Source organism: Rhea americana, unplaced genomic scaffold, assembly GCF_003343005.1.
Source record: "Rhea americana isolate MKP2758 unplaced genomic scaffold, rheAme1 scaffold_21, whole genome shotgun sequence".
NCBI lineage: Eukaryota > Metazoa > Chordata > Aves > Rheiformes > Rheidae > Rhea > Rhea americana.
Genome location: NW_028186258.1, coordinates 7,570,679 through 7,595,378, shown reverse-complemented (window position 1 = coordinate 7,595,378; position 24,700 = coordinate 7,570,679). Strand labels below are relative to the sequence as shown.

General features: G+C 48.5%; 2 long non-coding RNA genes across 3 annotated transcripts in view; one reads left to right on the top strand and one right to left on the bottom strand.

Moving 5' to 3' along the window:
* The window catches only part of LOC146596129 (uncharacterized), a 32,191-nt gene extending 8,637 nt beyond the window's left edge, over positions 1–23,554 (top strand). The window contains exons 2-6 of one of the 2 annotated variants that reach the window (XR_014895819.1): positions 9,735–9,941; positions 11,459–11,619; positions 13,092–13,291; positions 13,416–13,621; positions 23,531–23,554. This is a non-coding gene — a long non-coding RNA (uncharacterized LOC146596129). Of the gene's footprint in view, positions 1–9,734; positions 9,942–11,458; positions 11,620–13,091; positions 13,292–13,415; positions 14,124–23,530 lie in introns of those variants that run through there. The other variant, XR_014895818.1, reaches the window with a different exon arrangement.
* An 88-nt stretch (positions 23,555–23,642) lies between these two features.
* Positions 23,643–24,700, bottom strand: part of LOC146596128 (uncharacterized) — a 206,330-nt gene continuing 205,272 nt past the window's right edge. Inside the window, exon 6 of the long non-coding RNA XR_014895817.1 lies at positions 23,643–23,686. This is a non-coding gene — a long non-coding RNA (uncharacterized LOC146596128). The remainder of the gene's footprint in view (positions 23,687–24,700) is intronic.

The window sequence follows — 24,700 nt, the reverse complement described above, 5'->3', positions numbered from 1 at the left end:
AGAGAGACTTCATTTAACCAGCTGATTTCTTTTATTGGGCTGGTTTTCAATTGCATTTTAGCTTTCGGCACAGGGGAAGTTTAGCTTTTAAGAAGTTTATTTCTTTATCGTGCATTCATTTCCGAAGGCTTTGCTGTATTTTGGGCTAGATTTCTGTTTGGTTTGGGACTTGGAGCAACGAGCCTTTGAAGAGATCGGTGCTGGGATAAGATACTCTGTTTGTTAGATGGTCTTCTGTATTGCACGACTCACAAATATCATCATCCAGCGTTAAAAAAGATGGATGATCTTTTTTTCTTCAGCCCTCCCCCTCTCTCCCTCCAATCTTCTATGCAATTTTTTATGGCCCATGATTGGAAGCAAAAGGTCTAAAAGAGAGAGGAAATCAAGCCCGTCAATAAATGCTAAAAATATTTAGCGTGGCAGCCTCTGTATTTTCTTTTTTGTGAAACACCGATTAATATTCAGTGGTTGAAGGTTAATACTCCATTCATTTTATTCCCTTTACATCCTCTGCACAGCAGTTGCTGCTGCAGTTTCGACTTCTAATTCATGCAAATCTGGTTCCAATCAGGATATTAGTAACTCATTGCATAAGCAGGAGGGAAATAAAAAAAAAAGAAATCAAGAAGTCACACGATAGTTAAACTTGTCTTTCGGTACAAGCGCGCGCACATGGGCACCCCGCATCCACAGGGCTGACGTAATGAAAGTGTTCATCATGCATTTCTCTCCTTTAAAATACAGAGAAAACATCCATTTTTGGAAGGCTTAACCAGAAAGTTTTGTTTTGATTTGATACAGGAGCGAAAGTCTCTGGCCGGTGTTACAGAGAAGGTTGGATGATGATATTAGCTCACGCTGCGCTGCAAACCTAAGCGTCAACGTGGGACGGGAATGGTCCCTTCCCAGGTGAGGTTACCACGGGCAGCTCACTGCCTGCGAGGTCTGAGCCTCTAAGGAACACTTTTTTTTTTTTCTTTTTTCCCTTTTTTCTTTTTTTAACATAAATGCAAAGTAGTTTCCGTCGGCGCAGCGTGGCYGGTCCCCGGTCCTGGCTCGCGCCGTTGTCTCCGGGTGCCTGGGTTCTGCTTCCCTGCGCGATCTGGACTCCGCCGCGTTTCGGCGCGCAGGAGAAACTTCCCGCTGGCGATACCCGCTTTGGAAGGGTGCTGAGGTCCTCAGCCGCTGCTCCGAAGCGGGAGCAGAGGCACGGCTAGGGCTACGACAGGCCCTTAGGTGCAAACCGGGAGCTTGCTTTGGTCTCAGCCCGTGTTTCGCTCGAGCGGGAGGGTGCAGATGCGCGCCGGCAGCCCCGGGCGCGCCGCGGTGCCGCCTCCCTCCAGAGGATGCTGCTCCCGTGGAGTCTTCCTCAAAGGGAAAAGCGTATTCTCCCTCTATGGATTACCGGTGACTTCAACTTTTAAAAATAAGCAAAGGTTTAAGCACAGCCCTGCACGCGATGTCTAGCCAAAATGCAAAACTTTACCACAGTGCACAAGTGGGCTGTGTTTTTCAGACCAGGGAACAACGTTAGGGCCCTTTCATCACCTTTCTTTTGCACTTCTTTTAAAAATGATTTAAATTGGAGGCAATAGTATTGAACCTCTGACACTCAGGCAAGACTCCCTGGATCATATGCTTAAGCTGCATCCATTTGCTGTAACCGCTTTGCTTGGAGCCCTTGTGGGTTTTTTCCTATGCATTTGTTCTTTCCGCTCTGTTTGCTCCTTGTGTCATCCCTGTGAGATTTCATTTAATTTTTTACCTCGGCATCGGAGGCAGAACCGGTGACCGCCAGGGGTTCATCGCTAAATCCTGCTGCTGAAGCGCTCCAAAAAACAAGGCTTGCTTTCAAGGCTTTTTGAACAGCAGCGTTAGAAAGGCTGTGCTGAACCCTCCGTCCCCGCTTCTGCCCCCGAGGAAAACGCGCGGTGGAAGCGAGTCGAAATCCAGATTGCTCAGCAGAAAGGAAAAAACGAGCTTGGAAGCTCCCCTGGAAATAGTCCAGGGAATAATCCCGTCCTGCGTGGGCGGAAACGGCTGCGTCGCCTCTCGGCTGACGCGGGGCGAGAGCTCCTGGCTCCCACGCAGGACGCTCTGCTTGGAGCCCTCCTTCTGAATCAGCTGAACGAAAATACTTGTGGGCAGCAAAAATAGCTGGTGCCGAAACCCAGCGTCTGCGGAGGGCGGGAGCTGCCGGGAGTTCCTCGCTGGCCGACCGCCGCCAGCGGGACGGGGCGTCGCGGAGCGCTGCGGCCGGCCGACCCCGGGCAAACGGGCCTTTCGGAGAGAGAAAAAGCAAAGCAGCAGCGTGCGCGGCGGGACGGGGGGATTCGCCCCCTCCGCGGCTGGCCGGGGCGTCCTGGAGCATCTCCGCTGGCAGAAGCATCTCCATCTCGGCCGAGCAAAGGGGAAGCTCGGTGCTCGTAAATCCAGCCCGGAATTGCCCTGAAAGTATCGAAAATAGCGAAAGGCTGGTACTTTGAAACCCTCCCTGCCGCGGGGCAGGCAGCAGGCACAGTGCTCGCGTGTGTTGGAAGCGCTTTGCTTCCCGGACGAGCCGATCCCGGACGCGGTGCAGCGGCCGGCACCGCGCCGGGGATCCTGTTAGCGGTGCAAAGCCGGAGCCCGGGCGCGGGGAGCCGGAGGCGGCTCGGCTCGGCTTGGCTCGGCTTGGCTCAGCTCGGCTTGGCTCGGCGTGCTGCACCAGCTGCTCCCGTCCCGTTTTCTCGGCGCTTCCCGCGCTGGCTCTCGCCCGCCATGTGGAAACGCTTGAGCAGCGGCTCTAACCTCTGGGCTCGGTAATTAGCCTCACATGGCGGCTGATCCGCAACATGTGGCCGGGGCCGTTAGCGGGCTGCAGCCGCTCGTTAGGTCCTAATCTCGGCTGGGTTTCGGGGCGAGAGCGCCGGGAGTTTCCCGCGCGAGCGGCGTTTCCGCGCGGTCCTGCTTCGCCCGCGCGCGGGGCTGGGGCTGGAGCCGCCGGCCGTGCCCGGGCGTGCTGCGGCTGTCGATACAGATGTTTGAAGCTTTCCGCGGCAGCTCCGCGTTTGGCTTCCCTTCTATCCTAATTGAGACCAGAAATCCAATTAGACACTAATCCTGCCCCATTTGAAGTCGTTGGCCGCGGCGGCGTCTGAGCCGGCTCTTGACCGTCGTGCTGGTGATGGGACCGACCGGCGACGGTGCCGCTCGAGAGGCGCCTCTGCSAGACCCGTCCGCTGCGACGGACGGGTGGGAGCAGCACCGGTGCTGCCGTCACTTAGGCGGCTCCTTAATACGATGAGAAATCACTGTTCTTAGCATGCATTCAACATGCGTGCGTATTATATAGTCTTCGATTTAGAGTATATTTATCTGTGTGCACACACTTTGTCTAGTTCAATCTAGTTTTTGCAGCGACTTGGRGGAGATGAGCGATACGTGTCATCACTGCGCTTAGAGTAACGACGAAGTCAGTGCTCGAATATTGGGCTCGGACATTGTAGGCTTGGAGATCCCCAAACCCAGGAGATGTCAGCAACGCTCACCACGAGCTGCAAGGAGCTTGTGCAAGCCGCTTGCTGGGTAACTGCCCCAGGTCCATGCCTACAAAACCAAGCTGCTGCCCAGAAATCAAATCAAATCCAGTCCCTGGGCTTTCCATTGAGAAAGCCAAGTGCCAGTTTGTGCAACCGTTGTCTTGCAGCAAATGTGCTGCTTTGAGTCCGGTCTTAGCCATGGTCTCGAGCTGGGGCTCTGAGTGTGTCGTGGAAGCTTTTCCACTCGGCTCTGCAAGCGGGTTCCTCGAGAAGCTCAGATTAGCTGCATCTCTCTCCTCATCTAACTATAGAAAAACAGGAAGCTGCACCAAATTAGCTGTGCAGCGGAGCCTCCCCAAAGCCACAACATGGCAATCGTYGGCACCGCTCAGTTGCTTTTTTCCTACCCTGCAGCAGCTGTGCGTGAGGCCAGCAGTTTGATTTGATGTCTCAGCCTGCTACTGTGGAAGAAAGCAAGAAGGGGAAAAAAATTATGGGGAGAGGTTTAGCGCTCAAGGCCTCCCGCTGCATTGTTTTTATCCTCTTCCCATCCTGGAAAAAAGAAGCAAAAATAGCTCAAAACCTGTTTTTCTGCACAATTAGATTAAGGCTGAAGAAATGGCAGAAACAGCATTGTCCGGCTCTTGATGCTTTTATGCCTCACTGGGCAAGTTGCATGGACTCCGTGAATTTAACTGTTGTGTTGGAGCCGGGCTCCAGCCAGAGCTTCAGAGGGTTCAAGGGTGAGTTTTTTGCGAGGGGGTTTCCGTGGAGGATACAGCTACGGTCATATCGTAGTGCCCATGGTTTGGAGCATCACACATAGGAGTGCTCATTTTGGGGTGACTGTGGGTTTTTTTCCATATCTGAAGCAGATTGTTAGAGAAGAGGTGTATTTTATATTGTGTCCCCTCTGTCCTTCAGGCTTCGTAGCTCTTCTGTCTCTTTGCTGCTTTCCTCTATCCAAAATAGACGTAGCCTGAGTAGACTTGGGTTGTGTGGCTGTGGGTTTTTTTTTTTTGTCTAGTAAGAAAAAACCCTATAACCTCACAAAACGTAATATAATTCTTTAAGCTGGGACTGTTTCAGCCCACCCGGTAGACCAACGTTTGCACGATTGCATGATGAGGCCAAGGACAAATGGCTAAAGCCTGCAACTGCAAGGTTAAGAAGAGGAAAACCCCAAACTTTCTGGGATTGTGCAAACCTGTGCGAAAGAAAAAGGCGAAAAGCAGGTGACTGACTAATTCTGAGAAAATTTATGAAAGACAATTAAACAACAGCATCTGGTAACACAAGCCACTCTATGCTGGGTTAGAAAGGAACAATTTGCCCCAAATTGGCACCAGCAATTTAAAGAGAAGACATGAAAAGGCATTTGATTAAAAAAGCCTGGGATGATGCCTAAAGAACACGTGCTGCTGCACGTTCAGTGGTCCTTTGGAGCTGGTAGCGTGCCAGCTCCTAACTGTCTCTTAACCAGGTCTTCACAGCTCTGATTTGTGTTTCTCGGGGTTTCTTGGCATGTCTGTGTATGTCCTGGTGGAAAGCACAAGCTTTTCCAGAGCCCGTCACTGCAAGGACTTAGCTGTCTGAGAGCTGTTTGATAGCAGACGTGCCAGGAGAAGGCTTAGTTTGTTGGTAGACAACCATCCAGACATGAAAAAATAACTGTTACTGCCTTCTATTTTCCCCAAACACTGCTTATTGCTGGAAGCCAGCCTCTCAGTGCCCCAAACGTGCCTCCTCCCTGTTGCACGTGTCCCTCTGAGCCCAGGTTTGCACCCACAGTGAGAAGCTGAGATTTCCTTGGAGGAGAAGCAGCCGACYGTGTCCAACTCACGGCCCAGCATCGTTGGTCCCCCAGCGCTTTCAGGATACGTGCTTAATAGCTACCTAGCTGGAGAGCTGGGCATTTCTGCAACAAAAATGAATATTTAGCTTCTTTCTCAGACAGGACTTGAGGTGGGTGGCAAACAGACAGGAACAAGACTCTGCGTAATATAATATTATGTGTATTTAAATGATTGAAACGGGCCCAAAATCCCACTGTGGGTCTGCAGAGCTGGCATTTGGCTGGCATGCAAACCTGCTCTGTTGGGCTGCAGTAAAGCAAATGCTTACGCAGAAGGTCCTTGGAAGAGTGGTTTGGAGGAACAGCTATGGCTGGCACGCAGGTATTTTGCTTTTCCTGTTCTGTGGATTGTGTTTGGGGGCAAAAACAAAGTCAGAAGCTGGAAGATGGGACAAAAGTTTGCAGTGGCTGTCGGAAACGGGGATAATGCGTAGCTCGGGTGGTGGTGGGGGTGACGGAGCAGCGTTCCCGCGGGCAGAGGAGCTGGCGAGCCCCGTCCCGTGGCCAGAGCTCGAGCAGATGAGCCCTAGTTATTATTGCTGCTGGCGCTGTGCGGGCTCGATTTATTTTTTTGCCCCGCGAGCGCGGGCCTCCCCGAGCGCACGCCCGCTCGCGTTGCTCGTGCTGTGCCGGCTGATCGTCCTGCCACGAGCACAGATGTGCGCCTGCAAAAAGCACAGTTACGCTCAGTTTGCTTTTAGTTGTGCTTTGGTGAAGCTGGTAGGCCAAAACCAAAAAAGGGCAGTATAGAGACTCAGCTTTTATTTTACCCCCCMAAAATTGTKTTTTTTTTTTTTCCTCTGTGCTGCACTTCTGTTGTTTCACAGCCTGCTGGTTCCTTCAGCCTTGCATTAAAGGCTGGATCCTCTGCGGCTAACGCTCCCCGTACGCCCCGGTTTGAGCCTCCTGCTCGCTTGCCGAAGGCTGCTCCCGAAGGCACCTCGCCCCCGAGCCCGCTGTTTGCGCGTTTCTCCGACCGAGCGCTAAGCGTGCGTATTGGTGATTTAAATATAGCGTTAACGCTTATTTTGAAAAAAAAAAAAAGTAAGAAAATCGCAGCCAGTGGAAGGGTGGGGAAAGCGCCGGGGCGGGGAGGGGCCCGGGCGCGCGGCGGGTCCCGGCGCGGCGGGCTGGCGCCGGGGGAGCGGAGCAGAGCAGCTCCCGCCGCCGGCCCCCTCCTGGAAGCCGGGACGGGGACGGGCACCGAGGCGGCCGCGCGGGGCCCCGTCTCGCGTCTCGGCCGCCGCCGGATCCTCCTGCAGCTCCGGGCGAAACGAACGGCGCGAAGCAGAAGCCCTGGGGAGAAGCAGATTCCTCCCCAGCCTTTCAATTAGCTCCTAATCCCTTCGCGCTCGTAAAATCTCCGCTGCAGGCTGCCCCYGTTTGTGTGTTTCCACTGGGCACGAAAGCCGCCTCCCTGAGCATCCGTCCGTGCGGTTCAGGCCGAAACCCCTCTCCGTGCCAGCGGCCACACCTCTCCGCAAAGAACATGTAATTGCAAACCTTTTTTTTTTTYCCCCCCCCCCCCCTTTCCTCCCATTTAACGTAAAACCAGCAGACATACGTCACCATCTTCTGCTCGGGCTCTGATGCAAACTTTTTTTTTTCCACCTGGCAGAGTTAGATGTTCAAAAAATATAAATAAATATATATATATATATATATTAAAAAAAAGGGGGCAGTCAGTGGAGGTATTTTTAAACGCATGACACAGAGGAGTGTGACACACGCGGTGTTCTCAGTGGGTGGGTGCAGCGTTATTTCATGTTATTCTTGTCGCTGGGCCCAGCATTACACGCGTGCACGTTACTGGCCGCATCTGATAGCAGCGGGCGCCGGGCGCAGGGCTTTTCCTCGTGCCGCCCAGCGTCGCGGGGCCGCGGCGGCGGAAAGGGGCGTCCCGCCGCCGCGCTCGCCTCCCTTTCGCTCGAGCCCYGTCCAGCCGAGCGGGCCGGCGTTGCCGCCAGCTCGGCGTTGTGCGTCTGTCTGTCCGTCCGAGGGCCGTGCGGGTCCCGGCTGGCGCCTGCCCGTGCCCTTGGTCAGACGGCGTTTCGGGTGGAGGAGGGAGCCGCGGCCGCGTGCCAGCACGCGCAACGCGGGGACCTGGCAGGTGATGATGAAGATGGCCGAGGCTGAAGCTGGCCAGCGTCTGTCGGGCTCGCCCAGCCCCTTGTACGCGAGCTCCTGGTTTTATAGCCCTATAAAAGGCAGCTGACAGAAGAGGTTCCGATTTTGGAGGCTCCAGCCGAGCTGGGAGGAGCCGGCACCGTCTCGCGGCGCCGGAGCCGCGTCTCCTGGTGCTGAGCCTCGGCCGTGACGTCAGGCAGCGGGACCGGGCTGGGATTCCCGGCGTGCCAGAGGGCAGGAGCAGCGCGCTCGCCCGAGCCGTCGCCTCGACCCCTGCCAGCAGCTCCGAGGAGCTGCTTTCCTGGCTTGCCTCCTTGGAGACTACGTGCAATGCTTGGAAGGGCTGCCCAGCACCTTGCTCGGCAGCGCCGGCRCAGCTCCGCTCCTGCTCTGGGCTTGCTGCTGCTTCGCTGCAGACGCTGCAGCCCGCRGGGAGGAGGAGGCCGGCGGGAGCCCAGCACCCTGCAACGCCGGCCGCTCCAACAGCCGCGCAGCAGAGCGATACCGGTGCAAAGCAACGCGCTGCCGTGGGCTGCTCCCCTGCTGACTTTGCTYCCTACTTACGGCCTCCTCTGCTTGCAGGTTTGCTTTCTCCTCCCTGCCTGCTTCGCACCATGTGCACTCATGGATTTCCTCTTYGATAGATACCTGAAATACCTTTCTGGAGCCCGGCCAGGTGGCTTGGCTCAGGCACCTTCTCACGCTTGCTGCTTTCTTGTGGCTTGCTGCTACGGTCTCTGAGGGCGAGCTCTCAGCGGAGCCACAGCAGAAAAGCAAAGACGGAGCAGGACAGGCCCAAACTAGGAGCACATGAATAGCAGCAGAAGAGCCACCTTCCTGAAACCCAGGAGGTTTCAAATAGGGGTAGCAGCAGGGCTGGGGACATCTCTTCCGTTGACCTGTTGTGTCTCAGGCAGGCAGGGAACCATCAACAGGGACAGGCGGTCTCAGGGTYCAAGGTTATAGCTGGGGACTGTCATAGAAAGTTGATTCTAGTTGCAATATTAGCTGGAGTGAAGATTTACTGGTGGACAAAGGGATGCTTCATAGCCACTGAGATCAGACTCATGCCTGAGTTATGAGCTCGGTCTCACGGACTGCAGAGAAACCAGGGAAAGGTCCTCCTCATCCCACAGTGAGGAGAAGCYATGGTATGGTGTAAGCGATGCCCCTCTGACGGAGGGGCATGAGGTCTTTAAAGACATTTCTGCTGACTCTTGTAAGATGTGGAGGGAACAAACCCCTTGGAAATGTTAGACTGATAGGTCTGTTCGGTAAAGCTGAAAATAGGAGGAAATTTATCTTTTTACTTGTTTCYGTATGTAAGAAGGAAAACTTAGTGTAAAGCTCAGCACATGGGGTGTGCTGCTTCATCGCCTGTTATCTGCCTGGARGAGCAGAGTCATCTCTGAGGGCTCCTCTGCCTCTTCTGGGCGTTATGTCGCTGAGAAAGCAGAGAAAAACTGCAAAGCGAGGCCCAGCGTGTTCCCTTTCTCCCACCTCGCCTMCTCCAAATTCTCCTTGGTGCTCCTATTCCTTGATCCCCCACCAAGACCAATGGATCCTGGCTCTTTTTTTATGGAGACTCCCCACCGAGGTAGACGCTAGTTAAAAGGTTACTACCCAGCTGTGAAATATGTAGACAGGGTAACAGCTAAATGGCGGAGTGACCTCATATCTCATATTTATTGACTAAATGTGGCTTGAACTAGTCACCACTAGTAAAATAAACCACAGCCCCAAGAACTGCAGGAATATTCCATGGCAGACAGACTCCTGATTCCTTGTCACACTTTCTCTTTCACTTGAGTTAAAAAAAAAAGAAGAAAGAAAGAAAGGAGAAAAAGAAAAGAAAAAGCTTTTTTACTAACTTCATTTCATTTACACTTTAAGCCCTAAAAACCCCTTTTCAGTACAAGCTTACTTTTTCCAATAAGAAGAGCTGCAAATCTCCCTGCACTGGAAGAGAGAGTGAGAGGGAATGAGCCCTGTGGACATGTTCTTGCCAACATCCACCTCAAGGCAAAGCTTGGTCAAACTAGGATAGGTGTGTTAGACTTCCGGAGAGCGAGTTGGGGTCAGACAGCCACTTGTGACACCGTGTCCATCACACTTGCTATCACAGGCACGAGAAACAGCTATGAAAAATGAGGAGACTCTCAGGTGTGGGCTGCATAAATAAATTAATATGGTCAAAAGACAAAGTGATTCGTTTCTGACTTTTCCAGCGAATCGAACTCATTCAGCACCAGATACGCTTTCTGGAAGAGCTTCTCGAGCTAGCCTAAGTGCAGCTGTCTGTCTGTCGCAGAGTACCTGGAGTGGCCAAGTCGTGAGCRCTGGGAGACCTGTAAAGGTGCTGGAGGCTGTGGAGCAGGGGTGAAGAGTGCTGGCGTGACTGTGCCTGCCTGGGAACGGGGTGTAGGACAAACGTGGTAAGGAACTAAAGAGAAGAAAGTACTGCTTTCACAGKGTCGGAAAGGGGTGCTCACCTCCTGCCTCCTCTGTGCTGCACCCCTTCTGCTCTGAGCCTCGTCCGGGCTTCTGGGGTACCCGCTTACACGCAAAGCCTTGGCCACTTGGCTTCCCTGGTCCCACCAGCTCGCTGAGCTGTTTCCCATTGCCTTGTGACCCAAACGCCAACGGGGTGCTGTAAACCGTCTGCATCGTAGCTCATTAGCTCACGGTCGTCTGCGGGTCCCCAAGGGAGTGGTGGAAGCCCTGTGCCACAATAACGGTAGTCTTGGCTGGAAAAGCCACAGTGCATTGCAGGTGTTGCTATAACGTACTGCCTGGCATTACCTTTTTTGGTCAAAAATTATGATGCAGTGTTTCCCTTTGGAGATTTACATGCACATTGGGGGGATACCGAGTATTGGAAAAAAGACCAACTTGGCACCAAGAAGGGATACAGATGTTACAACTGTGAGTCCACGTCAACGCTGACTATATACTTCAGGCACCCTGCAATCTCGGAGAGCCTAATAGCTCTACGTGGCTGATTTTTAATATGGTAATGATGTAGAAATCCACCCCACCCCCCTATTTCTCAGTTAAACTATTAAAGAGACTCAAAATTCAAAGTCGTTTTGTGGGAGACTACTTATTCTGAGGTCACTGGTGATAGGCCATGTTGATAAGGAGACCAGTCAAAAATATTCTTGATCATGTCACCTGGGATCTTATGTTAATTGTTATTGTGGTTAGTTTTTCTAAGCTAATATGTAGACAGATAACAAGGGTCAGAGAAAGGAGAGGAAATAGCCTTTTTAATGCTCTGTAGAGATAACAATTCCTTCTTGCTGCAGGAAATTTTGCCAGCAGAGAACCTACAGAAATATCTTTCTCTGATGATTGACATCCCTTTGTCCATAGAAAATTGGGTCACTTAGGCTGAAGCCCTCTCTCTTCCAACTGTAGGGCTAAGTCTCTTACTCTCTATGTTAATATTTTGAGAGGGGAATAAGTATTAAAAAGTTGTCCCAAAATACTATAATGCTATCCCAGAATTCTGTATTTAGGAAAGCTTTTTTTTTTTTTTTTTTTTAATCAGAAAAGATAACTCTATTGCTTGTTTGCACTGATTATTCTTTGATTTTTGTTTAATTTCTTGTCTCTGACTTGTGTAAGACACTGGTTTGATTTGAGTGCCCACTATCTTTTCTTACCAAAAGAAGGACGGGCTTTGGGTGTCAGGACATATTTGTGCTGTTTAATTTCATCTGTGATTCTCACTGTGCCGATTTTCAGCACTGTAACACAGCTTTGGGCTGGGGTAGCACACGATCCTCTGGTTGGGGCTGAAGCCATCATGTTTCATGTTTTCCACCTGAGGTCATAAATCAAGCTGTAGTTGGATTAAAACTTAGGTTATATTCACCGGCAGTTTTGCTACTTTCACTGAACCTTGCAGTGATTTGGACGTGAGCTGAAGATTTATGCTTATTTGCAGAGCCCACGGTTCCAGGTCAGAGCTTGGACTGAGGCATTACTAGGGAATCACTGCTTCTCCGAACGTCTTTGGTGGCCTCATCTGAAGCAAGAGACATCAGGCTTCGATTGCTAGGAAAACTCATCCAGCCCTTATGTCCCTGCTGAGTCTCCTTCTGAGAAGTGAGTGATTTGATAAAACAAGCCTGAAAATGCTGATACGAACATTGCTCAGGAAAAATGTGAACTGCCCTCGTTCTTCCTACCTAGAGTGGGCAGCATTGGAGCCTGTACGTGATGGAGTCAAAAAGAGCGTATGGGCAGATCTGAACAGAAAACTAGAAGMAGAGTAGAAAACAGGTTTGGCTTAACTTTTCATTTCCAATCTCAAAGGGAAGAGATGTTTGTGCACACAGAAGTTATGGATGGATGGGATAGCTTGGGGAAACCCCAGCTCCATGGCCCAGACATGAAGGCAGCTGGGATGACATGATACAATGGTTTGAACTGGAGTGAAATCCTCAGAAGTGTTAGCCCAGTCCCATCCTGGGGCAAGGCCAGTCTGGGGAAAGGTGACTCAGACAACCTGTTTGTTACAGCAATTCCCTCCCGGCTGTGGCTGAAAGAGTCCCTGATGTGACCCAAGTCGCCTTGTAACCATTGCCGTAATTTTCCATTTTACACTCGCCTGGACATTGCTGTCAGGGCAGCTGGTCAGAGCTGGGACCACAGGTCAGACCTTGTTTCCAGCCCTGGGCGCGAGGATCAGACACTCCCGGGGGGAGCCGGGATCCATGAGACCCCGCGTGGCTCAGTGGGCTCCCTCGCGCGCCAGCCCCACGGACACGCGCCCGCCCGCACGCACGCACGCACGCAAGCTCTTGGGCCGATCTCCAGATCTGTTCTGGAGGAATCAGATCCTTAACAATGTGGCAGTAAAAAATAATGAAATGCCATCATAAAAAAAGATGTGGAAAAGCAGTTATTTATTTATACCTAGGGAACTAGGAATAATACACCTGCTTCGTAGGGATGGCTGGCACAAAGCTGGCATTGCATAGTGGTACTTAATAATTTTTTACCGCACTTTATAGGCTCTTTCCTGCAATTAATGCTAAATAAAATCAACATTTCTCCAACTTGTGTTTCTGGCTCTCATTAACTCCCTTCTTGCCATTCACCATCTCTTTCCTTCTAGGTATCTTTTACTTCTTTTGTGTTTCTCTTCTAAGTTTTTTCTCTGCTTTTTAGTCGTTCCTGGAATGTGTAGTCCTACTTGTTTGTCTGTTTTGGGTTGTTTTTTTCTGTTTTTTCCTTTATCTCTGACATTCCTTCCTCCATCTCTCTGTTCAGAGTTATTTTCTTGCTGCCTATTCCCTATGTGTAAATCGATCTCCTTAATATCTGYATGTTGGTAGAAGGGGTGAGGCTGAAGGGCTTGAACCCTTCAAAGTCTCTAGCCTTTATATCAATAGAAACTTGTCCTCTCGGGAGGGGTCTTGGCCCAGAACCCACCTGAGCTTGGAAGTCTCTGAGCAGGTCCACTCACTGGTCTGTGCCCGTTTACCCATGTGCAAAATAACTGACCTGGCACTTAAATATCTGTAGCCTTAATATTCTCCTGGGAGTGACTTTCATTCTAATATTTTGGGAAGTATTTGGAAACAGGGTCCATGCGCCGGAGAGGTGATGGAGCCACCCCGAGGTGCAGGCACCCTGGCCATGAGCCCCCATGAGCGAGAGCAACAAGACAGATTGGCCCGCAACAACTTAAGTAACCTGTGACGGGCAGATTTACAGCCCGCAGGCGGAAATGCAAAAGGAAGGCTGGAACCTTCGGCTGTCGTTCAGTCAAGTGAGTTAACAGATAAACGAGTGCGTTAAGCAAAATGGGATTCATGGTACTACGAGGTGATTCCAGGACGAAACCAGCCCTGGACTCTGCGCTGAATAATTAGCTTTCTCTATTTATTTTTTAGWCAGGAGAAACTTCAAAGACTCACAGTAACAGAAGTGCTGGAAGCGATCGGGGCGTGAGATGTTCATCTGCATCGTGGGAGACATGAGTCCTCTTGCTTAGCTTGTCCCTGCAAAACTTYTAATTGCTTTCAAATTACCTAACTTCAGCTTTGTTGCTGTTGTGAACTGGAGCGGAAATAYGAACTTCCAGCAACAGTAACAACAGGTAGGATGGAAATTCTGAAGAAACAGAAACCTTTCTCAAAAGAACATTTCAAACTTCTTATGTTTTCTTAATGGAAGTACCAGTCAGAAGGGCCCAGTGKTGAGAAGGTCCACATTTTGGTCGTTGCTTTCTCCCTCCTGTAACATGGAGACATGAACACTTCTGGTCTGAGACGATGTGGGAGGAGGAGCAGGGGAGACGGTGGTGGCTGCTTGTACTACACTTGCGCACTGTAACTTCAGCTGGTTAGGACACTTTTCTTCTGCTTCCCCCCATCACCTCCCAAATAATTTTTGTTAATTACCACTGCCCCCTCCCAAAAAAGAGTGAGAATTTTTGTCTCCACCAGTTATTCAYCCCCATTTGGTTTTAAAATTGTAGTGTTTCTGGCTTTTGTTTCTGTTCGTTTTAACGAAAAAAAAAATCCTGTTTTTTAACATGTAGAAATAATTTAGATGAAACATTTTTCCYCTCTCCCAATCTCCTGCCCCCAACACATGGATTTATTTCTAATGCCACTGAAATTATTTAATGCATTTAATATTTTTCTAAGTAGATAAAGTGAGCTAGGAGAGTAATTAAAAGACCGGGTTTTCCTTGAGGGTAGTAAAAGATTTGGGAACAGATCCTTAACTAGTCTCATAATTGCAACCCCGAACTGCTGTGCCAATGAACCCTAGGTGAGAAACTGGCCCGTAATGTTAAAGGCAGGAGAAAACCAGTTCCAAGAACACGCGCCGTGAAGCCCGAAAGCACAGTCTCCCGGGGCGCCGTGGGACGGCGTGGGGAGCTCTCCYGAGCCTTGCATTCATTACACAAAGAAAATTTCTTCTTTTTTTTTCCTTTTTTCTAATCAATAGCAGTTGCAGCTGTGCTTCAGAATGCAAGTCGGCTTTATCTGCCATCTCGTTCAGATGTGGGATGGGAGGGGGAAATAAGACCCACATGTTATCAGCTGGTACATGAAATAGAGAGCGGATTATTAGGGAGGATAAAGGCCACGAGGAAGGAGAAGCTGTGCCTGCTGCCAGGACCCATCTCTCCCTCCGAACGCGTGCTCTCGCCTTTCCTTCTTCCCTACTAGCTGCAGTTAAATGATGAAAAGGCCGGTGTCAAGGGTTCAGGGATTTATGTGGATAACAGCATGGCGAGGCCTGGCATTAGAGAATTAGATCCACGTGTTGCTCGTACAGGATGATCTATGGGCAGGTTTCTGGGGATCAGCAGAAAAGTGAAATACGGCTGCTTTTCTCCAGCCTTTTTTAATCTCACACTGCTCCCGCATCCCGGTACCTGCTGCTGGCTCCTCCCGGCCGTTGCCGCTAGGCAGCCCGTGCGCGGGGGATTCGTCCTAGCGWCCCTCCCCGGGAGGCCTCTTTCCCTGCGGGCCGTGGTCCTCCGTGTGTTAGTCTGCTCATTAAATCCATGCCCCCACACATCCATGCCTGAGGTGGCAGCCGGGGTTATTATATGTCTCTGGAATCTGATTAATCCTAAGCTAGACATAATATTAATAATTTAATATTCCCCAGCATATAACATTTTCTCTTGCCTCCCACATAGCCCAAGTAAACTGTTAGAGATTTGCCTCAAATAATATTATCTCGCTGTTTTTCTACTCTGAGCTTTAACCTTTCCAGATTTTGCTGTTAAAATATTTTGGGGGAAAAAGAGAAACAAGCTCTTGTCAGAAAATTGGAGCCTCTAAACCTGTGACAGTTGGCCCTTCTTTGGAGCGGATTCGCCCAGTGCTGGGTTTGAGATATGAGCGATAGCAGGGGCCTCTTTGAAGTCTGTTGTCACCCAAACTCCCTTCCTCCTCTCTTCTTTAGGCTAAACCACCCTGCATGGGTCAGTCTGTCCTTGTTGCCCTCTGTCCCATGAATGTCTCCACCTGGGCCAACAATGTTCTCAAGGGTAATGGGTGCCCAGAGCTGCAGCCGGGCTYCAGAGTTGGCAGCCGGAGAATGCATCCCTTTAGGGACCTTGCAGGCTCCATCCTATTTATACATCTCGCTACAGTGGTTGCCTTTTTCCTGCAGGCAGATGGCTGCTGGTTCCTGCCCGGCTTGTGCTTTGCTGCCACTCAAGCCCTACTAGGCTTGACTGGTGATAGTCAGCTGCTCCCCTTGTCCGTCAGCGCTCCCTGTGCCTGTGCCCATGTCAAATATTCCTTGCTAAGGCTCCACATTTTTCCCTGCTGAACTGTTTTCAGGGTTTCTTTTCAGGCTGTAGCTCCAATTTTTTGAGGCCAAGCGAAATTCTTGATTTTGGCATTACATTTTAGCAATTGTCTCACATTCTGCCTGAGTTTCCCCATCTTTAAAATAGGGCTAATGCTAATTGCCCATTTGCAATGCATTTCCAGACGCGTGGCTGTAAAGTGCTATATGAAAAAAACAGGCATTGTTATTATAAAACCTTCAGGAAAAAAAATTAATAGATTCATATAACTCCACAGTCATTAAAACAAACCTTATGTGGATGGAAGAGACCAGAGCTGAATAAACCTTGCGCAAACACAGTCTTTCACAATGAAATGCAAACTGGTTTTAATCAGCAATACCAAATATATTTAATTTTCCAAGGTTTCTTTTCCCTTTCCCTTTCTTTCAATATTAGCAATTGCAGAAGAGCACGTTGACCTGACGAAAAGAGGGGAACTTTGCCCAACTGCTGGTCTTAATGAATCTCACTCTTAAAAAACAACAACAAAATGCTCTGCTTGAGCTGGCCAGGTCTCAAGATGTTTTCAGCTACACTAGGATCTCAGCCAACCTTTCTCAGTGTGTTATTTCTGAGGTTAATGCACTGCTATTTGTCCATCGATTTTGGACAAAATCAGGCCGAGGCCCCATCAGATCAAAGAAGGGGGCTGCTGATCTCCTCCTTGTGTTCGTTTCCTCCAGAGAAACCACAAGGCCATTTTTCACTCTGCCTCGGCAGAGCTTCTGTGTTTGTTTGGGAGACAGAAATAGCTTTTCGCTAAGAGGATGACAAGGTTACACATCCTGAGCTGTCCTGGTGAGTCAACAGGCCTGGAGCGGGGAGCTCTCCCTGCCAAGGTCTCAGTGGGGCGTGGGGCTGCGTGCCCTGCGTGGCGAGGAATCGGAAACGCCCTCGGCAGGAGCCTTGCACATGGCAAACCTCACCTCAGCTGGTGCTGGGGACCTCTCTCCAGCAGGTTCGGGAKGACCCCTTCCTGCAGGGCTGTCTCTTTGTTTTCTAAGTATCTGGGATCCTCTGTGCAAGTGACAGTTCGACCCTGAGAAGGCCCCTATCGCTACCTCCCCTGGGTGGTGGGTGCCTCCAACTGGAAGATGGGATAGAGGTAACCTTCACTGTGATAACATCTTTCTGCTTCTCTGTCCATCCAACCRCTTGCCTCTTTTCTCCATCCAGGCTTTAACTTCTCCATGGACCTTGTCACCATTGGCCTCRTGACAGAAACAGTTGAGGTCTGGCTCTTTAGCCTCTGCTGTTCTTGCAAATAGTTACTCCAGAACCAAGCTGACCTTGCTCTGATCAAGCATCTTAGACTTCTAATTTTCATGTATAYCAGACCACTCCCAGGGCAAACAGCTACTGCAGGACATGCAGGCATCTAATTCTTGATGTGAAAGGTACAAGCTGTAAATCACTCATGAGGTTAGTGGTGGAGAAGGAAAAGAGAACTTGCCTGTTCACCTTATCTGCCTTCCCTTGCACTGACTCCAAGCTCACCTCTGGGATGAGGAAGGTATGCTGAACTCAGTATCCTGGTAGCTGTCAAGGAGGAAAAGCTGGGAGAAAAATGGCCCAGCCTGCTTCTTGTTAATGCACACCTAATTTCTAGTAAAAGCGTGTTGTCTGCCTGAATGTTGGCATATAGCAGAAGTACTGCGTTCAGTGATATGTCTTGCAATGAGAAATGTGGACGAGGGCTTACGGATGATGCATGGGTCAATCTCATTCCCGTATGGGAAGCTTCCTGTCTATGCTACTTTCACCTGTTGGAGAAAACTGACACCCCTCCTGGTTACACAACCAGGCCATGTGAAGACCAGCCAGACCAGGAAACGTGCATGTTCTTGGTAACTGTAGGACTGTAAGATTGTGTAACTCATTGGCAGAAGTGTCTGTGTATCTATTTGCAATCTATTGTCCTCAGCTAACAGGTTTAAGTCCAGATCATTAATGGTATTTAATCATCCACCTCCTTTTAGTTTCATTGGGATGCAGGCGTTTAAATACTTTTTGTCCTTGACTAAGGTAAGTCCATTGGTTTGCCTTTGTTGCTGGCTAAGAATGTGGACAAAGCTGTGTAGTAACTTTTAAGCAACTGTCAATTCATGGTGAGCAGGTCAAGGGAGGTGATCCTGCTCCTCTACTCAGCCCTGGTGAGGCCTCGAGTACTGTGTTCAGTTCTGGGCTCCCCAGTGCAAGAGAGACATGGAGCTACTGGAGACAGAGTCCAGCGTAGGGCCATGAGGATGATCWGAGGGCTGGAGCACCTGCCCTCTGAGGAACGGCTGCGAGAGCTGGGGCTCTTCAKCCCGGGGAAGAGAAGATTGAGGGGGGATCTGATCAATGTGTACAAGTACCTGAAGGGAGGGTGTCAAGGGGACGGGGCCAAACTCTTCTCAGTTGTCCCGTGTGACAGGACAAGAGACAATGGGCAGAAATTGAAGCACAGGAAGTTCTGCCTGAACGTGAGGGGGAATTTCTTCCCTGTGAGAGTGGACCAGGTTGCCCAGAGAGGTTGTGGAGTCTCCTTCTCTGGAGGTATTCARGGCCTGCCTGGATGCAACYCTGTCTAACATGCTCTAGGTGACCCTGCTGAGCAGAGGTTGGACTAGATGATCTSCAGAGGTCCCTTCCAACCTTACTGATTCTATGATTCTATGCTGAGCCCTTTGTTTTTCAAGTCAGCTGGCCATGGTGTATGTGCTAAAGCTAGTACTCTCTKCATCCCATAAGCCCAAATGATGAGAGACTAAGAGGTCTGTGTTAGGCTGCACAAAAGAAAGAAGGGAGCAGAAGAGACCAAAACCAGAATTTCAAGATAAAGCAGTGGGATGAATCCTGGATTTTGCAAGCAAGGTGTATATTCCTCTCATCACAATTTCTGCATCATATTATTTAATGGCATTTCTGGGTACACCAGTGGAGAAATACGTAGTTTGGCAGTCATGGAGGAGAGGAGAGGGTGGCAGGCTGCCAGGTCCTGTCTCCACTTTTATACCCTGATAGCACTGGGCAGATTCCCGAGGAATGAGACAAGTACAGTGATGCACACATACTTGTCAGGTGGTTTAAGTTCTCAGTAATTATGCTAGAGCATGACTAACATGCTGTAGAGGAAGATGCGAGAGTTTAACGAACACATTGTTGTGGTAGGAACCGCACAAACGTTGAATTAGGGAGAGTCGTCTTGCCAAAAAACGTGCAGCTGATGAGATGCAGAATGGGAGGGCAAAGAGAGCCCCAGCTGGGTGGCAGTGACGAGCTAAGGTCTCTTGAGTCTCAACTGTCCTTCCCACTGACTCTCCTTGGTCCATCCAGTGCTCCTGAACAGTTACAGATGATAGTCTCACCCATAAACAGGTAACCTCTTTACAAATGTGAAGCATCAGCAGTACATCACCAGAGACACCGTTCCTTGAGGGAGCTGGTCACATTCACCAGTCTCTCCACTGTGTTTGTCACAGATCAAGTTATTGCAGGCTTCACCCAATGTGATGCCAGCGTTACTCACCCTGTTTACTGTTTCCATCCAACTCACTGCTCCTGCAATGTAGAACCAGTTGTGCCAGCTAACRAATACCATCCAAACGGTGAGGAATGGACTTCTTATGTGCTAGATACGTTAGGTCATGTAAGTCCTTCCCAAGGGGTATAATTAGAGATCACCACACCCTCCCTCCACATGTTGAGCTTGACAAAGCTTGCTGGGCTGCAACCCCTCCAGTAGCAGAAGTAAACAGCTTGCCATGAAGTCTGCCCAGAGGGYTGGCTGTTCAGTTGGGGTGGTGCACTGCCCGTGCTACGCTCGTGGGCTGGAGACGCCCGCCTGCGCGCAGTCCTGCCAGCCAGCCGGGCGCTCCTCGGCAGCACTCCGGCTGTTCCCAGGTACCTGTTGGTTACGTGTTGTGGGCAACATGGGCTTGGAGGCAACTTGTAGTGCTTTGCTGTGAAATGCCACTAAGTGGAAAATACTCTTTTCTTTACAAAATTAATTTTGCCATGAATATTTTCTGTTTAAAAGATCAGTCTCTCCAAAGTGAAAATATTTTGCATTTTCCACTGCTGCAGCTTCTTCCTATTTTTCCAGTGGCATAAACAGAAATGGAATATTATTTTCTAATGTTATTTTATGAAAGGACAAAAAATGCAAGGAGCAGTAAACATATCTGACAAGGCTCACTTGAAAAGAAAAGGACATCCAATTTGGAAAGATATTTCTAAGCGAATATGAGAAAAATTAAGATTAGCTCTAATTGACAAGGAATTGCCTTAATTGGTAATTATCAGAGAGGAGAACATTGTTCTTATTTAAAGATAGCCCCAAACTTTCAGCTTATAAACTTTCCTGTTGATGTCAGGCTTGTGGTCCCTGTTTCTTTTTCCTTTTTATCTTCAAATCTGCTTTTTTCTCCCTTTTATTGCTAGGCCTGGCTCCTTTCTTCCTCTCATTTAGGAAGTCAGCTTTCCAAAATTAATGTTATATCATCTTACATCCACAATCATGGTCCTTGCATCAAAAAGGTTCCCAGCATCATTAGGGAATTTCAGTGCCCAGAAGCTGCTACTCCATGAGCTGCAGCATTTTATGCATCTTCCTCTGAAGCTTCTGGTCCAGGCCACGTGAATGCCTGGGCTGGAAGCGCCTGTATTTCTAGCTGAAACATCTCAGAAGATCTCTGATCCCAAGACAAAAAGCCCACAGCCTTCAAAAGGCAAGGGGAATGCCTCTGACCACATGGCCCTCAAAAKGGGAGCAGTTCCTAGCGGGAATACTTTGTTTCTCTGCTGTTTGCTCGTGTAGTCAAATCCGAGTGCCACCTGCAGACTTTGCAACCAGCTCAATCTGCAAGCTTCGGGACTGCAGCCATAGCTCTGACAAGCCCATCAGGGTGGTGGCGGGGGCTCGGACCTCTCCAGCACTCCAGCGTGGTGAAAGGGGTTGTGGCAACCAAGGGCTCCGGGTTTCTCTGCTCCAGAGCGACAAAAGGCAGCAAGGAGCATTTGCAGGAGGAGGAAAAAAATCCTTCTGTTCCTTTTAATTGATTTTATTTAATTCCGTCCTTACAAAAACTAAGATAAAACCCAAGGCACATGGAGGTATGAAACACACCAGGATGTTAAATACCCAACCTATGTCAGCAAAGAACTTGCTCTTAACCAACAATCCACCTGAAATACCTGGGGGCAAAGGCGGAAGCTGTGGAAACATGTTGCAACAGACTGAAGCCATCCTAGAGAAAAACTGCCACACAAATAGAAAGCCGGAAGAGAGACAACTGCATTTCTTGGTTTCAAAAGCCACTTGTTAAAAGTATTCTTTTTGATCTCAGCATAGTGCAGCATGCCATGAAAATGCTAATTCCAAGAAAGTTCACCATCCTAACTGCAGTGGGTTTATTATCCTAATTGACTTACAACATTCAGCTCTAAATTAGCCTGCTTGGAAATGTGATCGGCACCAGTAATTTTCCACTTTATGACATACGTTATAATAAATAATTAAAAAAAAATCATAAATAGCAATAGTATTAGATCACTGGGGCTCATGAACTACTCTGAAAGTATGGTGCAGAAAAGAGAGTTTTTTTGGTGCAGAAAAGAGAGTTTTTTTGATGATACAACCCTAAAATTCTGTCTGTGTTACTCTTTTGCCATAATCAAATTATCACTTATAAGAACTTTTGCTTGGTCAAAAAGAGAAAAAAAAACAATTATAATAATTCCATTTCACTGTTTTCCATAAGCTTGTAGCCAAGTTGGCCAATAACTAAGGCAAAAGGCGGGGGGAAAAAAGGTATGTATTGTATACTCACTTAAAACTTGGCTAGAAATGACTTTTTATTGTCTATTTTTTTTTTCCATGCCCAGCTTGGCTACTTGAGACAGACTCATTGCCAAGTTTCTATAGAGTGTTATTTTCCTATGTGTGATGTGTTCAAAAACATTTTTAAAAGCTGCCCTCAAAGTGTTGTACACGCGTTTGGTATGGGCAGAGCCGGAGGAGGCTGCGGTTGATAGCGGTACCGAGGCAGATGCTGATGCTAAAACGCTCGAGATGTTTTGCTTGCTTCCCCCCCCCCACCCTGTTCCCTGTGTCGCCCAACATGGAAAGATCTCCAAACGGGCTGTGCTCACAAATGCAGCTGAAGACAGCCATATGATGTTAATATAAACCTCCGCTGTCAGCTTGGAGAGGCACCAGGAAAGAGCCCCAGGAATGCTTTTTGCAGCTCGTGTCTCCGCGCGGTCCCAGGCGGTGGCATTTGTCAGGCTCACCCCGGCGCGGGCTCCCTTCCCCGCGCGTCTGGGGCACTGGAACACGTGTCCGGTTGTGTCTAAGCACATCCACGGCTTTTTAATTAAAAGAAAAGGAAACGATTCTGGTTAGAATTGAAACCGGTCTGTTGGGGGGGTACAAGTGGTTCCTGGCCTTTGCATAACTTTGTCGTGATAAAATAAGAAACCCAGCTCTCCGTGTATCTCAAGGGCTATTTGTCTTTGAGTCCCTCGTTAAAAGCATTACTCTRGAACGTATACAAAGAGCACGGGCTTGGGCTCATTCTTACCTGTGATCATTTCACTTTAAAGAGAAAGAAAAATAGTTTTAAAGTTAGCTGCGGTTTTCTGCAATTGTCCAGTTTAATTTTGCATTCCACTACATTTGCCCCAGATAAATGTTTAATTTCTTTCTGTTTTATATTTGATTTAATTTTCTGTTTTTTACGGAATATCATAATGTTCTTTTGTGGCAAGCAGCCATGGTGTTACCAAATGCATCTGAACCATTACAGACAAAAAGACAATCACGTGCAATAACGAGGGCAAGTCTGTCATAGCTTTGATTTTCTAGAAGCATTTTGTCATATATAAAATGAGAAAAAAGGGTAAAAGCATCCAGATATCTCAATCTCGCAGCTGCTTATGCATGTACTTAATTTTATTATCCAGTGACAAACAATGAAGTAATCTATAATACAGGAGCATAACCTTGAGCTTTTAAACATAATTTAGAAATCCAATCAAGGAAAAAGAAAGAAAAATGCAATTTCCAGATGTACAAATTCTCTCTCTGCATCATRTGATATCAAAGTTCTTTTAAAATTCTATCCCAAATGATTTAGGAGCAAAAGTTGTTTTAACTGAGATAGAAGCCTAAATCAATTAAATGGGACAGAAGGTGATTATATTCTTGATGGGTCCTTTCCATTTCATGGATCATCCTATTTTCATATACTTGTTTTTACTCTGATATAGATGGATTCATTCTTGGTTTACATCTTGCCAACTAATTGCATATTTAATTCTCCTATGTGCACTTCTGGGATTTGTTGAATTACTTAAATGTAGGTCAAAAAAGAGAGGACTCAGAAGAAAAGTGAAGGAGACAAAATTGAGAGAGGAAAGATTGTGTGTGGCAAGATGCACACAGATGGCTTATTATCGCTAGGACCATGTGGCGGAAGCCAAACTTATCTGACAGTCTGTTTTCACGATGCAGAACTCTTTCAGGGATTGCTGAACCTCTGAAAGTATCTGGGYGCTTCTTGCATGATGCTCACACTTAGCTGACCTTGCAGAAGCCTTGGAGTAGGAGCAGTTYCCAATCTAGCTGTGCAAATTGACAGATTTAGGGCAAGGCTGTTGCGAGCTGGAGACCCAACCAAACATTTTGGTGTTTGACAGGTCTCTAGAACTAGACTCACCAGGATTCTGCAGGTTTCCAGAGTCCACATGGACGTTTTAGAGGTCCTGCTGTATGTGGCATCTCTGCAAGGATGAAAGCAACTCTGCAGAAGCACTTGCCTGTGGATCAGTCCCTACCTTTCTCCTGCTCAAAGACTACGCAGAAAGCAAGAATCAAGCAACTGAAAGATTTATGTTGGAACTAGATCCCCATGGATCAGAACGTGAGTAACACCTCCATCCCCTCCCAAATCTTCCAGACCTGACCTTTCRCAATCACCATTTCCTGACCAATAACTCCAAAGAAAATAGAACTGCTAGTTGGTATTTAATGGAAATCTGTGCAAAACTTGTCAAAATACACCACCATGCCTGTCAGATGCCTGGGACAAGACCTCTACAGTAGTTTCCAGAAACCCAGTGCAATTACTTACATTTTAAATTATCTTTAATTGTTGCATGTGAGCTACAGAAACATTTTTCCCCACTCTGAAGCAAGACCTCGCTATTAAGAGTCACCCCGTAATTGCGGCTCTAATAGGGGAGCTGCAGCAGGTCAGCCACAAGGGTTAGTGCAGGGTGCAGCTCGGCAAATGCGGCCGCTTAATCGAGTAAGTGGAAGTGACACATCACAACAGTCCCATCAATTACGGAGGTGCAGTTTGGAGTGTAAACTTTTTAGTGAATCTAATTACATCACCAGATGTTTTAATCCAGTCTCCCTGCCCCTCCTTTGCCATCAAATGCTACATTGTTTTTTGAGTTCCTAAAATAATAATGAAAAACCAGCTATAAAATCTAGATAAAAACTGACAAGTTTTTTTTTGTTTTTTTTTTTCCAGGAAGTGAACATCCTTTTTTCTATCCAAGAGATTATTCAGGTTCATGTATGGCATTCACTACTTGTGGGACTGAACTAACTCAGGACGAACACGCTCATGAATTGATAGGGGTGTCACTGAGGGTGCAAGACTAATGAAAAATATATGAGATGGTGTAAATATGCCCAAGAGCTGAATGACAGCAAAACAAAAAGCTGTTTGCCAACTGACCCAACGTTCCTGCTGACACAAAACCTTGAAAACGCAGCTGAAAGCGGCGTTGCTGAACACTCCTGCTTTGCTCACATATTACACTCAGATGTGAGCATGAAAAAAGCCCGCACATCTA